Below are 14,761 nucleotides of genomic sequence, written 5' to 3' on the forward strand. Positions count from 1 at the left end.
CTGTATGACTCTATATCCTATCTTCCATTTTCTGCATGAAGCCTCCTTGCAGCTTTCTGACAACTTTTATTCCCAACAATTGTTGTATTTGGTCCCCACATCCAAATCATTAATATTATTGTGAACAGTTCTGGCCCAGGCATCTAATCTTGCAGTATCTTACCAGTAACAGCTTGCCATCCTGGCAACGATCCATTTACTCCTTATCTCTGCCTTATGCATTCTAATAACCAGTTCTTAAATTTCCTTCCCAAAAGAAGGGGCAGTGTACCAGATGTGTTCTGATGACTGTCGATGATAGTTTCATGATCGTTGTCACTAACACTTTTATATTCCAGTTTTAACATTTGAGCATTTTAACAGTTTGAACATTTAAATTCTACCAACTACCATAGTGAACCTTGACCTTACACACACGGCATTAGCTTGGGCCTCTGGATTACCAGTATAGTGACATTACACTACCATCTCCTGCCACCATCTATTTACTAACCTCCTGTGTGGGACTTTATCAAAAGCCTTCCTAAAATCTAAATACACCACATCTTTATCAATGTTACAAGTGAGATGCTGAATAAACTTCAAGTTTGTCAAACTTGATTTCCCTTCCATAAATCCATGTTGACACTACCAAATTTTACCATTATTTTCTAAATTCCAGTTACTACATTCTTCACAATAGATTCTAACATTTCCATTTTACTGCTTTCAGACTGACAGAACGATAGTTCTCCATTCTCCCTCCCCTTCCCTTCTTAATAGTGTGATTGCATTTGCTACTTTCCCTGGAATCTGTACAGTTTTGAAAGGTAACCACCAATGCATACGGTATTTCTATAACCACCTCCTTCAAAACATTTGGATGTAGCCTGTCTGGTCCAGGGGATTTGTCAACCTTCCACTCAGTTAATCCTAACAACTATGTCTATTATTTCATTTCCTCAGTTTCACAAGTCCCTTAGTTGTCTCATGTTTCTGGGAGATTTTCTATGTTTTCGTCTGTGAAGACAGACACAAAGTAATTGTTTAACTTTTCTGCTATTCCCTGTTCTTCAATTCAAATTTTGTCTCGACCTGTAATGGGCCTACATATGTCCTTTCAATTCTTTTCCTTTTCACGTACATAGGTAAGCTTTAACAGTCTGCCTTTAAGTTTCTTCCTAGTGCGCGGTCAATATCTTTTTACTTTTGATTGACATACTTTTGAGGGTGAAGGGATTGTGTGGGTGAGAGTGAGTGAGGGAAGATGCCATGATCGTGATAATGGTAGACATGAGCCTTGGTGGAAGGGGGGTACAGTAGCGGAGACAGAGTAAATTTGAGGAAGCAGAGGAAAGATGATAGCACTTACAGTTACAGAGCGGATGTTGCTGGATGTTCTTTTGGTCTGTAGGTAACATGCTGACCTTGGTTGGCAACCTCAGACCAGGCTGTCAGCACACCCCCTGCTGGTACTGAGGGAAGAGGATGTCTTTCCTTTGCACCACCCCATCCACCAACACCTTCAGGTCCTTACTGGCAAAGCCAGGTACCAATTTCCCTTTGTCTCATATATCTGGAGGAATTGACATAAGCCATCTGGGGACCTTCGGCCTGACAGTCCTTGACCTGGTTATTCGCTACGTTTTAAATTTACACTTGGTGCCTGGAATCTCAGGAGGTTCTGGCAATGGTGAGTAGTGACTCATGTGGCAAGTAGGATGATATGATAATTGGAGTACCATTGGGGTGTGGTGCATAGCTACTGAGGTAAGTTGGGGAGAATAGTGGGAGGGATCTTCCTAGACCTCACAGTGAGAAACCCTCCATGAAACTCACCAAAATAGATACTTTGCCAACTTCCAGTAAAATTCAGCCTGTAATGTGATTTAGTGTTATTTTTAGCTCTGTTTCAATTAAGTTGTTTGATTTATCAATAATGCTGAATAGTATTTAAGCACATCCAGCTTCCTAATTATGTTAAAGTAAGCCTTCCTGATATAATTTATAATCATTAATTATCATGTGACCATTAATTATCATTCTGACAGTCATGTTAGGAGACTCAATTAGTTTTGATCTCATTTCACCAAATTTCATTTTTATTTAAAGTTTTAATTGGTTTCTCTGTATCAGAATCATCTTTACATCCGAGTCTCCATAGATAAAGTGACTTAAACAAATCTGTGTATATGTTTGCAAAAAACATTAAAGACTTGGGTAGGACAAACAAAGCAAGGGAATACAAGATCCAGTAGGATTCTGGGAAGCACTGAGGTTCAGAAGGACCGTGGTGTGCATGTCCACTGATTTCTTAAGGTAGTGGGACAGTGGGTAGACCAAGATATTAAGAAGGCATATTGAATACTTTTTTAGATGAGGCACAGAATTTAGAGCAGGGAGGTGATGCTGGAACTATATGAAACACTGTTTGGGAAAAACATAGAGTGTTGTATGTTGTGTTCTGAAAACTATATTGTAGAAGGGATGTGTTTGCAATGTGGAGGGTGCAGAGGAAATTTAACAGGATGTTGCCTGTGCTGGAGAGCTTTAGCTATAAAGAGAAATTATTTAAACTAGGATTATTTAAAACAGAAGAATCTGAGGCAGGCATGTTTGAGATATATAAAATTATGAGGGGCATAGTCAAAGTTAGATGGGAATAAAGTTGGTAGAGGGATCAATGACCAGGGCAGAGATTTGAGGTTAGGAGCAGGATGTTTAAAGGCGATGTGTGGAAAAATCATTTCACCCAGAGGGGCAGAAACCCTCATAATATTTGTGAAACATTTAGATATATACTTGTGATGCCAAGGCGTCCAAGGCTGTGGGCGAACTGCAGGAAAATGGGATTAGAATAGTTAGAACATAGAACATAGAAAAGTACAGCACACTACAGGCCCTTCGGCCCATGATGTGTGCCGTGGATTAATCCTAATCCAAAAATAAAATAACCTAACCTACATTCCCCACAATTCACTGCTGTCCATGTGCATGTCCAGCAGTCGCTTAAATGTCACTAATGACTCTGCTTCCACAATTACCACTGGCAAAGTATTCCATGTGCTCACAACTCTCTGGGTGAAGAACCTCCCTCTGACATCTCCTCTATACCTTCCTCCTAACACCTTAAAACTATGACCCCTCGTGGCATTCAATTCTGCCCTGGGGAAAAGTCTCTGGCTATCGACTCTATCCGTGCCTCTCATTGCCTTGTACTTCTAGCTAGGTGCTTGTTTTTGACCAGAGCAGGCTAATTGGGCTGAAGGATTTTTTTCTGTGCTGTAGACCTCAATGATGCTATGACTCGTGTTTTTTTATAACTTCTATGACTTCAGTAAGTTGCAGAACGCTTTACAGCCAATGAAGTTATGTTTGAAATATCATCACCACTGTTATGTAGGAAATGTGACAGCCAGTTTGCACAGAGCAGGACGTTATGAACAGCAATAGCATAATAATCAGATATTTTGATTTTGGTTCGGTTGAAAGATAAGCTGAAAAATAAGCTGTATTTCCCCTAACCACCTTTGAATAGTAGCCGTGGGAATGTTTTACTTTCACCTGGAAAAACAGATGGTGCCTTGTTTTAATGCCTCATCTGAAAGACAGCACATCCAGTTGTGCAGGGTTCCCTCAGTATAACAGTGATGTATCAGTTTCCATTGTATGCCCTCCAGACTTGAACCCATGACCTTCTGATTCAGGTGATAGTTCTGCCTACTGAGTTGCAGTTGACACTATGGAGAACATGTAGTTCTGTCAGATAATGAGAAACGAATAACTGTTACAAGCTCCAACCTCAGATTGTATATTGTAAGGATCAGCCATGTTTTAGATCTTTCTTGCAGTGCCATGACAACAAAGCTAAAATTAACATTTAAATAGTAATTAATTTGTGAAATGCTTTGACAAGTATTAAGGTACAAGAAAAATGCAAGTGTATGTTTCTGGCTTCAGTAGGTGAGGTACTGTACGTTTTCTATTTGCTAAATTATCTCTTCAGTTTAGATTGGGAAGCAACAATGTCATGGAGATGTCACCATAACTGTAAGCTAGCAAATTAATGAAGACCTTGTATTCATATATATGGATTTGCCACAAATCTGAGAACTATCCCGAGCTTCACATGCAAATACCTTCCTTTTTGTGGTGCAATTACTTTTTTTTCACTGTAGGGGAATATAACAGCATTCTAAAAGTACAGGGCCCCCAAAATGGAAAGATCCTCTGCTCTTTGTGTTGTTGATTAAAATAAAACCGTGGCTTAGGACAAAGGGAAGGGGGATACTGTCTTATCTTCAGGGCATTTAACATGCACTAGGTGAGGCAGATAGTGAAGAATTATAGCCCTGACTGTGCAGCACTCCCTCAATGCTACTTTGGAGTGTCAGCATGAGTTATAGTATTTTATTTCGTGCATTTTTAAAATTGTGTTTATACTATTCCAGACATATCATGTCATTGCAGAATACGTCTGCTGGTGTTCCTGTCAGCAACATGAAAGATTATGTTAGGTCGATTGTTTAACTCATGAAGCACATTTATAAATTAGTATAGTTCTGTCTTATAACAGGCAACAGTGTTATAGATCTGGATGAAAGGAGATTCTGGAAGACCAGGTTTTTGTTCATGTATTTATTAAGACAGTGAGAAGAAAGCTTGGCTCAAGTTTGTAAACATTGGCTATTTGAACAATTTTGCTGGAGTTCTGTTTGTAAAGGTTATGCTAAGTCGGTTGTTTAACTAATGAGGCACATTTATAAATTAGTATAATTCTGCTTAGATGATCTATATTTTTCCCATAACCTATAAATTGTGATTCATGAGTTCTGTTTGTAATTTGTTTAATCTGAAAATATCAAACTCTCTGTACTGATAGTTAAAAAATATATATACTTCTTCAAGACAGATTTGCTCGAATGAAACAAAATTCCTCTGAGAATTATTTCTTGCTCTTCGTTGTAACTTGTGATCAGCCTTGATTTTTCTCCAGCAAAATTGTTCCAGTAGCCAAAGTTCACAGACTTGAGCCAAGCTTTCTGCATTTCAACTGGGGAAGTGCTTGTTGAGAAAATGGAAGAGTTGTGGGCTTCTCAGTCTCGTAATAAATACATGAACAAAAACCTGGTATCCCAGAAACTCCTTTCATCCAGATCTATATCACTGTTGTCTGTTATAAGACAGAATAGCCTGCTGTTGAGTCTGGGTGCCAGCTAATCTTATTTCACTGTGAGGGTTTTTGATATTTTTTCCAGAAGAATTTGTTTTTCCTTCATATTTTTGATGACATAATGCGACTTAAAACAAAAGGCATATGCTGCTTCTCATCTTCAGTCCTTAAAAACTTGCATCAAGATGAATAATTTCCCATTTATATTTCCTGACATTCACTGGGGAACAGACAGACAGAACGAAAATTATCCTCTTTCTGTGTCACTGCTTTTCCTTTGTAACATCTGATGTTAGGGATGTGCATTGGAAAGGTTGGGAGTGAGGGTTGTTTGTGTGGGTGGTGCAGTAGTAGAAAGGGAGGGGATCCAACAAACGGAATAATGTGTCAGTGTTGAGAAGGCCACATGATCAGCCTCGTCAGACCAAGACCCCTGCCATTGTAAGTTGTTATTGCAGTTGTTTTAGAGTATCAGCTTTTTGTTGTGGTAGGCACTGCTAGACTGGCTGCCTGCTAACTTAGTTAGACAAAAGTGCATATGTCCTCAATACTGGTACTCTGTGAATGGAGTTTTTTTTATAGTTTAGTGATGCGTTTTCTGTCACATAATAAATGGTTTGTTACTGAGTTAAATATTGTAAAATAAAACTTTCCTCCTCCCCAAACCATAAGAACTGAAATAGTGACCTCTGCTGACACTCCAAAGTTCTTAGACCTCTTGAATCTTCTTTTGCATTCTTTGTATTTAAGTTACTAAAAAGCAATTTTACTCATGTGTAATTTGATCATTAACACTAATGGTACTGAAATTATGTCGAGGGATAATATTGTATAAATGCTTTGTCTTGTTGAAATTATTGTCCTCATTATTTCAGAGCAGGCTTTGGCCCAGTAACATCATCTTTGCTAAATTAGAAAAGGGAGAAATTTCAGATGAATGTGCTGAACAACTTCACAGCAGTATGCTACTGAGTCAGTAGGTTTTAAGGAAATTCTATTGGAAAGCAAAAAGATCTGTTGCAAGTTTAAACAGTTTGTTGTTTTCCAATTAATTCTGGAGATTAAATTGAATACCAACTGAATAACCAGCTGACTAAGGCTGACTGTCTCTTTTCCGACAGACTGAGGATCTCCATTCCCTTTTAAAGTCCATTTCAAGTTATGGCAGTGTCTGAAGCCCCTCAAGCCTTAATAAGAGTTTCTACATTGTGTTTATTTAAAATTGAAACTGGAGGTTTGATGCTGCAGTCCATAAGAATGACGTGGATGTCTGATAAGTAGGAGTGGATTATAAGGCAGGATTCACTGAAAGATTCAGGTAATGTTGAAGCATATCAAAATTTCATCAATTCATGTGCATTCTTTTAATACAGGTATCTACTCATGTTACCTTTTCAATTACTGATTTATAACACAAAGCTATAAAATATCTGCTCACCACACAAAACATTTCAGGACTGGCAGAACACAATGATTTTGAGTGATGTAATTCATCATCTTCCGTAATATGAAGATCAGTCTAAACAGTTTGCAACAGGATAATTAACACCTGGGAAAAATCTTCACGAGTGAAAAATGTATATGTGCCTAAAGTATATTCGCTAATAGCAAAGAAACCAGTCAGCAACTACATTTGCATTCTCCCTCTTTCTCAGTGTCTCCCCTTCTCATGGCAGCTTGCTCCTGGCGATTGCAGTCTCACCCTGAAAGTTGTAGATTCAAGTCTCACTAAAGTTATATACGTACTGTGGGCCACATTTTTAGCAGATGAGAAAGAGGATAAGGCCCCTATCTGTCTGCTTAAGTGCAAGTGAAGGAGAGCAGGAATTTTTAAAAAAAGATCTTCTGGATAACATTAATTGTGCAACTGACAACAATGGAACAGATTAACTGGTTATTCAACTTGTTTGTGGGTTTGTGTTGTGTGCAAATTGTCTGCCAAGTGTGCCAGTGTAACAATTACATGCTTTATTTCAAGAAATAATTAATTGTCTGTGAAGAACAGTTTGAGATGAATCAGAAATGCTGCCTTATAAAAACCGAAATAACTGCAGATGTTGTAAATTAGGATCAAAAACAAAGTTGCTGGAAAAGATAGCAGATCTACCAGCATTTGTGAAGAAAAAAACAGAGTTAATGTTTCAGATCTGGTGACCCTTCCTCTGAAATGCTGCGTTGTCTGGAACAGATTAACAGATAATAGCAAAACTGTAAATCGATTTTCTTTTTTTTCAGTTCATTCATGTAATGAGGGCATCGCATAAATGAACTGGACCAGCATTTGTTGTCCATTTCTAATTGCCCAGAGGACAGTTTAGAGTCAACCACATTGCTATGGATTTGGAGTCAAATGCATCACAGGCAAGGACGGCAGTTTCTCTCCCTAAACAATATTAGTGAACCACATGGGTTTTTATGACAATGGTTATCATTAGACTCTTAATTCCATATTTTCATTGATTCAAATTCCAATACCTGCTGTGGTGGGATTCAAACCCAGGCTTCCAGAAAATTACCTGGGATTCTGGATTATGAGTCCAGCGATAACACCAGTAGGTCTTCTCCACATCTTTTATCTTGACAAATTTAACTGAACGTTTGTTTAACTTATTGCTTGTACGACATTCATTCATGAATGAGCAGAAATTTTCTCCCATTAAACATTGTTTTCAATCCTGGCTTCAAATTCCGATCCTAGTTACCAATTCAGTCCTTCTGCCAGCTGTCTGAGTTCAAGTTAGACTATTTGCAACCGTAATGTCAGATCAGATTTCAAGCTGTATCTTTTAACTTCATGTTTTTGCCATCACTAATACTGTTCTTTTCCATCTCTCTAGCCTTGCCCTGACTTTGCCCCTGAATTAGGTCAACTGCTGCTGAAATCTTTATCCAGCCTTTGTTACCTCTCGACTTGACAATCACAACTCATTCCTGCCTGGTCTCCCACATATAACGTCTTTAAATCTGAGGCCATTCAAAAATTTGCCGGCTGCTGTCTTGACTCTCATCCAGTGCCACATCTCTGTCACTGCATTGCTCGCTAACTTCCTCTGTCTCCCTGTTGAGCAATGTCTTTACTTTAAAATTCTCATTTTTAGATGCCTCTATGGTTTTGCCCCTACATCTGTAATGTACAACCCACAACTCTCTGAGATAACGAAGTGTGGAGCTGGATGAACACAGCAGGCCAAGCAGCATCTTAGGAGCACAAAAGCTGGTGTTTCGGGCCTAGACCCTTCATCAGAAAAGGGGGATGGGGAGAGGGTTCTAAAATAACTAGGGAGAGAGAGGGGGAGGCAGATCGAAGATGGATTGAGGAGAAGATAGGTGGACAAGAGAGTTGCAGTGGGAGAGAGATCCCCTGAGGTTTGTCCGGTGGGAGGAGGGTAACCTCTTTAGGTTAGGTATCCCTGGACCGTTTCCCCCTCTCTCCCTATTTATTTCAGAACCCTCTCCCCACCCCCCTTTTCTGATGAAGGGTCCAGGCCTGAAACGTCAGCTTTTGTGCTCCTAAGATGCTGCCTGGCCTGCTGTGCCATCCAGCTCCACATTTTGCATTCTCGGATTCTCCAGCATCTGCAGTTCCCATTATCTGTCATACTCTCTGTGATACCTGTGCTCCTCTAATACTGGCTTCTTGCACTTTCCCAATTGTAAGTGTTCTGCTATTTGTGGCCAAACCTTGAGTTGCCCAAATCCTAAACTCTGGAATTCCTTCTCTACACTTCTCTGCTCTTGTACCTCACTTTCCTCCTTTAAGATGATCCTAAAATCCCACATTTATGACTAAATAGCGAGTTTTGAGAAGATTTGTAGCTCCGGTTGAGTTTCTGGATGTGTTTGCTCGCTGAGCTGGAAGGTTAGTTTTCAGACGTTTCGTCACCATTCAAGGTAACATCATCAGTGAGCCTCCGACGAAGCACTGGTGTTATGTCCCGCTTTCTATTTATCTGTTTAAGTTTCCTTGGGTTGGTGATGTCATTTCCTGCGTTGGCGATGTCATTTATAGAACATAGAACATTACAGCACAATACAGGCCCTTTGGCCCTCGATGCTGTGCCGACCTGTCATACCGATCTGAAGCCCATCTAACCTACACTATTCCATGTACATCCATATGCTCATCCAATGACGACTTAAATGTACCTAAAGTTGTCGAAACAGTTCTAGTCACCACATTATAAGAAGGATGTGGAAGCCTTGGAAAGGGTGCAGAGGAGATTTATTAGGATGGTGCCTGGTATGGAGGGAAGGTCTTACGAGGAAAGACTGAGGGACTTGAGGCTGTTTTCATTAGAGAGAAGAAGGTTGAGAAGTGACTTAATTGAAACATATAAAATAATCAGAGGGTTAGATAGGATGGAAAGGAGAGCCTTTTTCCTTGGATGGTGACAGCGAGCACGAGGGGGCATAGCTTTAAATTGAGGGGTGCAAGATATAGGACAAATGTGAGAGGTAGTTTCTTTACTCAGAGAGTAGTAAGGGAATAGAATGCTTTGCCTGCAATGATTTCCTGTTCTTTTTCTCAGGGGATGGTAGATTGGCTCCAAATCAATGTGTTTGTTGATGGAGTTCCGGTTGGAATGCCACGCTTCTAGGAATTCTCATGCGTGTCTCTGTTTGTGTGTCTCTGTCCTAGGATGGATGTGTTGTCCCAATCAAAGTGGTGTCCTTCTTCATCTGGATGTAAGGGTACTAGTGATAGTGGGTCATGTCGTTTTGTGGCTAGTTGATGTTCATGTAGAAAGCTAGCCACCAGGATACATGAACATCAACTAGCCACAAAACGACATGACCCACTATCACTCGTATCCTTACATACACATGAGGAAGGACACCACTTTGATTGGGAGAACACATCCATCTTAGGACAAGCCAAACAGAGACACGCAGGAGAATTCCTAGAAGCATGGCATTCCAACTGGAACTCCATCAACAAACACATTGATTTGGAGCCAATCTACCATCCTCTGAGAAAAAGAACAGGAAATGACATCACCGACGCAGGAAATGACATCACCAACCCAAGGAAACCTAACCAGATAAATAGAAAGCGGGACATAACACCAGTGCTTCGTCGGAGGCTCACTGATGATGTTACCTAGAATGGTGATGAAACGTCTGAAAACTAACCTTCCAGTTTATGACTAAATGTTTGACCATTGGATCTAATATCTCTCTATGTGGCTCAGTGCAAACTTAATTTTAAAATGTTCCTGTGAAGCATCTTGGGAAGTTTCATTATATTAGAGATATTTAAATAACATTTAAATAAAAGTGGTTGTTGTTTCATACTCCAACCTTAATCTCCTGGTTTTGAAATATAGAACTTCATTTGCCATGGCATGATAGATTCCCATCAAAAGCACAGATTATTCTCTACAGGCAAAGCTATAATATTGAAAACTATGCAGGCAGGCCAAAGATTGCCAGAACCCTAAATAATGCCAAAATTATTGCCTGAAAAAAACATACTGACAAAGTTCAGATCTCTGTAACCTTTATCAGTAGCATGTGACATTTAGTTTGAGCACACAGCTAATGCTTCACCCTTTTGGGTCTTAAAAGCGATTTCGATGCCACAGTCAATTAAATGTTATGATGGAAAATGCAGTAAGACTCTTTCTTTGGCTCCCAAAATGTCAGTCAGTAAAAGCTTCAAAGAACACTAACTACAGTGAAGATTTAAAACTATTACAAGTGTTTAAAAAGTTTTGAAATACTTTAGATAGGAGAATGGATATTACATATCTAATCACACAAAATATAATTAAAGCATTTAGAATGATTTCATACAGTACTTCAAGTGTAAAATCATCTTGATCCTTCACTAATTAGCAGAATTTCATTTTATTCCTTTCTGACAGAAAATTATTCTTCCATTTGTCATTTAATTTCACACTCCTCATTCACTTAATTTTTCTTAAGACAACTTTTCCCTGTTTGAGCAGCTTAATGGCTGGTCTCTTCCCAGGCTTCTACAAAGATACCTTTGAACCAGTGCTGGGAAGTATCACTGGACAATGCTGGCATGACTTTCGCCCGATCTTTCTGCCCTCCCCGTGAGAACACTTGTAACCATCTGCTAAAATGACATTGATAAAATTGGGAGTTCACGTGTGAGATATCTGTGTACAAATCTGGGTTCTGGAACTCTGTGAAACATTTGAAGTTCCAGCATGATTCATGCTGACTTTTTGGTCCTGATATTGTACGACGATGACATTACTCTAACTTTATGTGGAATGTGTGCCCCAGGGTGATTTCTGTATTCATTCATTTGGTAATTATTTTTAAAACAAAACAACTTAAGTAATTTGATTAATTGCAAAAATGTTCAATCTCACTCTCGTTCTCCCATTGCAAACCTTTGAATTTCTGTGCATTGAGACAATAGTGCAAAATCATTATATTTCTAATTAAATTGCGATTTTTGACAGTGCTGAAGTACCGTAAAACTATCAGAGCCATTTACTGTTTTAGAAAGTGTAGTTAAGATGTGGAACCTTTCTCGTCTGCTTCAAGGTATAAAGATATTGCGAATAAGATAAGGAGTAGGTAACCCAGTATATTGTTCTGAAAAGCTTCAAGTGTTCTATTTACATAGCACATTGGAGTTCCAATATACTGGCCCCACCCGAGTACATTTCTTAGCTTTTTTTGAGATCACTAATCCAGCCCAGAGAGGGTTATACATACAATTAGGTTTTATGTCACCATTCTACAGCATAAAATTTAATATTATTATTATTATTATTAATTTTCCACCCTGGGGAAATGAATTATGCCTTAACGTGTGATAATTTTGACTCATCATCTCAAATTGTTCTTGCAACTAACATGACAGACCTGTAATGCCAATGTTTCAATCTGGTTCACATGTAGTTCAGATTGCTTCCTTCAATGTAACCAGAGTTCAGGAGGGTGAAATTTATAACTTGGTGCTCTATCCATATTTTAAGTGAATATCTTTTGGAAATTTAATGTAGCATCCCTTCACCCACTTGCTGTTTACTGAAGTCCTAGTGAACACATTGAGTTTGGCTTGAATCTTACCTCCTTTGCTGTGATTTTAGTTCATGTATCTTCTGAATTATCCAGAATTAGCTGGAATGGCATGTATCAACTAGGTGCTGGCAAGGTTCTCCTGGTCTGTTCAGTGTTTCGGTTCAGGCGCACATCAGTAGTTTCTCAGTAACCCACTTACACAGGCAAATCCCCCACACATTCCGTTGTACACATTCCACACACTCAGTGAGACTGTCCTAGTCAAGAAAAGATACTGAAAAGATTTCAGCCTCTTGCATGACTTTGTCTTTTCTAAAAGCTGGCAAAGTCCTTCGAATCTTCTTTGTCTCAGTCCAAACCAGCTTCTTGCAGATTACTTCCAAGCTGGATTCTTCAGCAGTAAGCAAGGAAAATGCTCCAGTCTGTAATCCTTCTACTACGGAGTGCAGTCTCCAGAATAAAGTAGAGATAACAAAGTGTGGAGCTGGATGAACACAGCAGGCCAAGCGGTAGGTGGGATTCCTGGTGTAACATTACATAGCTATGGGGATAAAACACTGGCCTTTATCTGTTCAATCACTTGACTTGCAATTTAGAGCTGTCACAACTCCAAAGGAACCCCTAGTGTGCACATTGAATAGTGGTGTTCACTTGTATAACTAGAGAAACCAGCACTTGTTGTTTGTAATTCTTCTTGTGGACACGTTAAGCAGTTTAAATGGCAAAGAACTGCTCTGTCAGTTGTCCTTTTTCTGACAAGGTAAATTTTCTTTCTTCAGGCTTGATTGTTTTTGAAAAACAACCCAAGTTTTCCCTAAAAACAGGTAAAAGAAAATTAATTACACCCATTAGATTATTTACTTCAGAGATAATGGGAACTGCATATGCTGGAGAATGCGAGATAACAAAGTGTGGAGCTGGATGAACAGAGCAGACAAAGCAGCATCTTGGGAGCACAAAAGCTGATGTTTCGGGCCTAGACCCTTCATCAGAAAAGGGGGATGGGGAGAGGATTCTGAAACAAATAGGGAGAGAGGGGGAGACGGACCAAAGATGGAAAGAGGAGAAGATAGGTGGAGGGGAGGTAGGGAGGGGATAGGTCATTCCGGGAAAGACGGGCACGTCAAGGGGGCAGGATGAGGTTAGTAGGTAGGAAATGGAGGTGCGGCTTGAGGTGGGAGGAGGGGATAGGTGAGAGGAAGAACAGGTTAGGGAGGCGGGGATGAGCTGGGCTGGTTTTGGGAAAGCTGCACCTCCATTTCCTACCTACTAACCTCATCCCGCCCCTTTGACCTGCCCATCCTCCCCGGACTGACCTATCCCCTCCCTACCCCCCCCCCCCCCCCCCCCAATACTCTCCTCTCCACCTATCTTCTCCTCTATCCATCTTCGGTCCGCCTCTGCCTCTCTCCCTATTTATTTCAGAATCTTCTCCCCATCCCCCTTTTCTGATGAAGGGTCTAGGCCCGAAACGTCAGCTTTTGTGCTCCTAAGATGCTGCTTGGCCTGCTGTGTTCATCCAGCTCCACAGATTATTTACTTGCTTTATTGCTGTAGATTTGGTAAAAAATACTTATTTTTGCTTTCACTGCCTTTTTTTTCCCCTTAGTTTTACCTTGGTGCACAAACGCTGAGGTTCTTTATATTCCTTTTGTGTTAACCTAAACAGGGAGCCTTGACCGGCATGCGGTCTCATCTTACATTCGTTCAAGTCAACCCTGGGTCATTGGAGACAGCTAAGGAGCAGGGACTCTGTGGTTTCCTTTCCTTCCTAGTTCTCTCTGATTTGCCAGGCAAGCTGAAATGAGTGATTGTTGAATGTGTCATACTGAGAGTGCCCTGACCTGTGTGAGTCAAACATTCCATCTTTACAACTGGTATAGTTGGGAAACAATGCTGGACTGATTATTATTATGGATTCACCTTTTGGGGAACTGGGAGTACACAGGGAACATGCTGTACCACCACACCAGAGGGCCTAAATTTCAGCTGTAACACCATAGGTTTTATCATGAGTGACTGTCACTAAAAAGCCCTACAAGCCTCAGGCTCAGTGAGAAGTGCAGTTACCTCCCAGCCTGAAGGTAATGCATACAACTCCCACTCCATGGTTTGAACACAAGTATATTGGCTGACACTCCACTGCTACCATATGAGTAAATGCTGCAATGTTGGAAGTATCCGTATGCCTCACTGTCAGAGGGTCAGTACCAAACAAACACTGCATATTCGGGGACCAGTACCAAGGAAGTGCTGCATTGTTAGATGGTCAGTACTGAGAGGATGCCACGCTATTGGAGGGTCATTACTGAAAGAGTACAAAACTGCTGCAAAGGCAATAGTTCAGAGAGCGTCATATTGTGAAAGTGATTGTGAAGTGAGTGCTGCACTTTCAGTCATTACTAAGGAAGCATTGCACTGTTGGAGGGACAGTACTGAAGGTGCGTCACATTGTCAGATGCTCATTGCTGAGGGAGGATCAGTACTGATGGAGTGTTGCATTAACCAAGAGTCAGTACTGAGTGAATTTTGCACTGTTGGAGGGTCAGCACTGAGGGAGTACTACACTGTGTGAGGGTCAGCGCTGAGGTATTGTTGCAC

General features: G+C 40.3%; 2 protein-coding genes across 13 annotated transcripts in view; one reads left to right on the plus strand and one right to left on the minus strand.

The window, feature by feature from the left end:
- The window catches only part of LOC125449368 (macro domain-containing protein CT2219-like), a 987,510-nt gene that overhangs the window by 131,190 nt on the left and 841,559 nt on the right, over positions 1-14,761 (plus strand). The gene's annotated exons all lie outside the window — the stretch shown is intronic.
- Positions 1-14,761, minus strand: part of LOC125449455 (leucine-rich repeat transmembrane protein FLRT1-like) — a 188,085-nt gene that overhangs the window by 33,810 nt on the left and 139,514 nt on the right. For 3 of the 6 annotated variants that reach the window (XM_059641680.1, XM_059641682.1, XM_059641681.1), the window contains one exon: positions 12,209-12,974. The exons of the other annotated variants lie outside the window; for them this stretch is intronic. The gene's annotated coding sequence lies outside the window, so the exon portion shown is untranslated. The remainder of the gene's footprint in view (positions 1-12,208; positions 12,975-14,761) is intronic. 6 annotated transcript variants of the gene reach the window in all.

This window comes from Stegostoma tigrinum, chromosome 42 (genome assembly GCF_030684315.1).
Source record: "Stegostoma tigrinum isolate sSteTig4 chromosome 42, sSteTig4.hap1, whole genome shotgun sequence".
In the NCBI taxonomy this organism is placed as follows: Eukaryota; Metazoa; Chordata; class Chondrichthyes; order Orectolobiformes; family Stegostomatidae; genus Stegostoma; species Stegostoma tigrinum.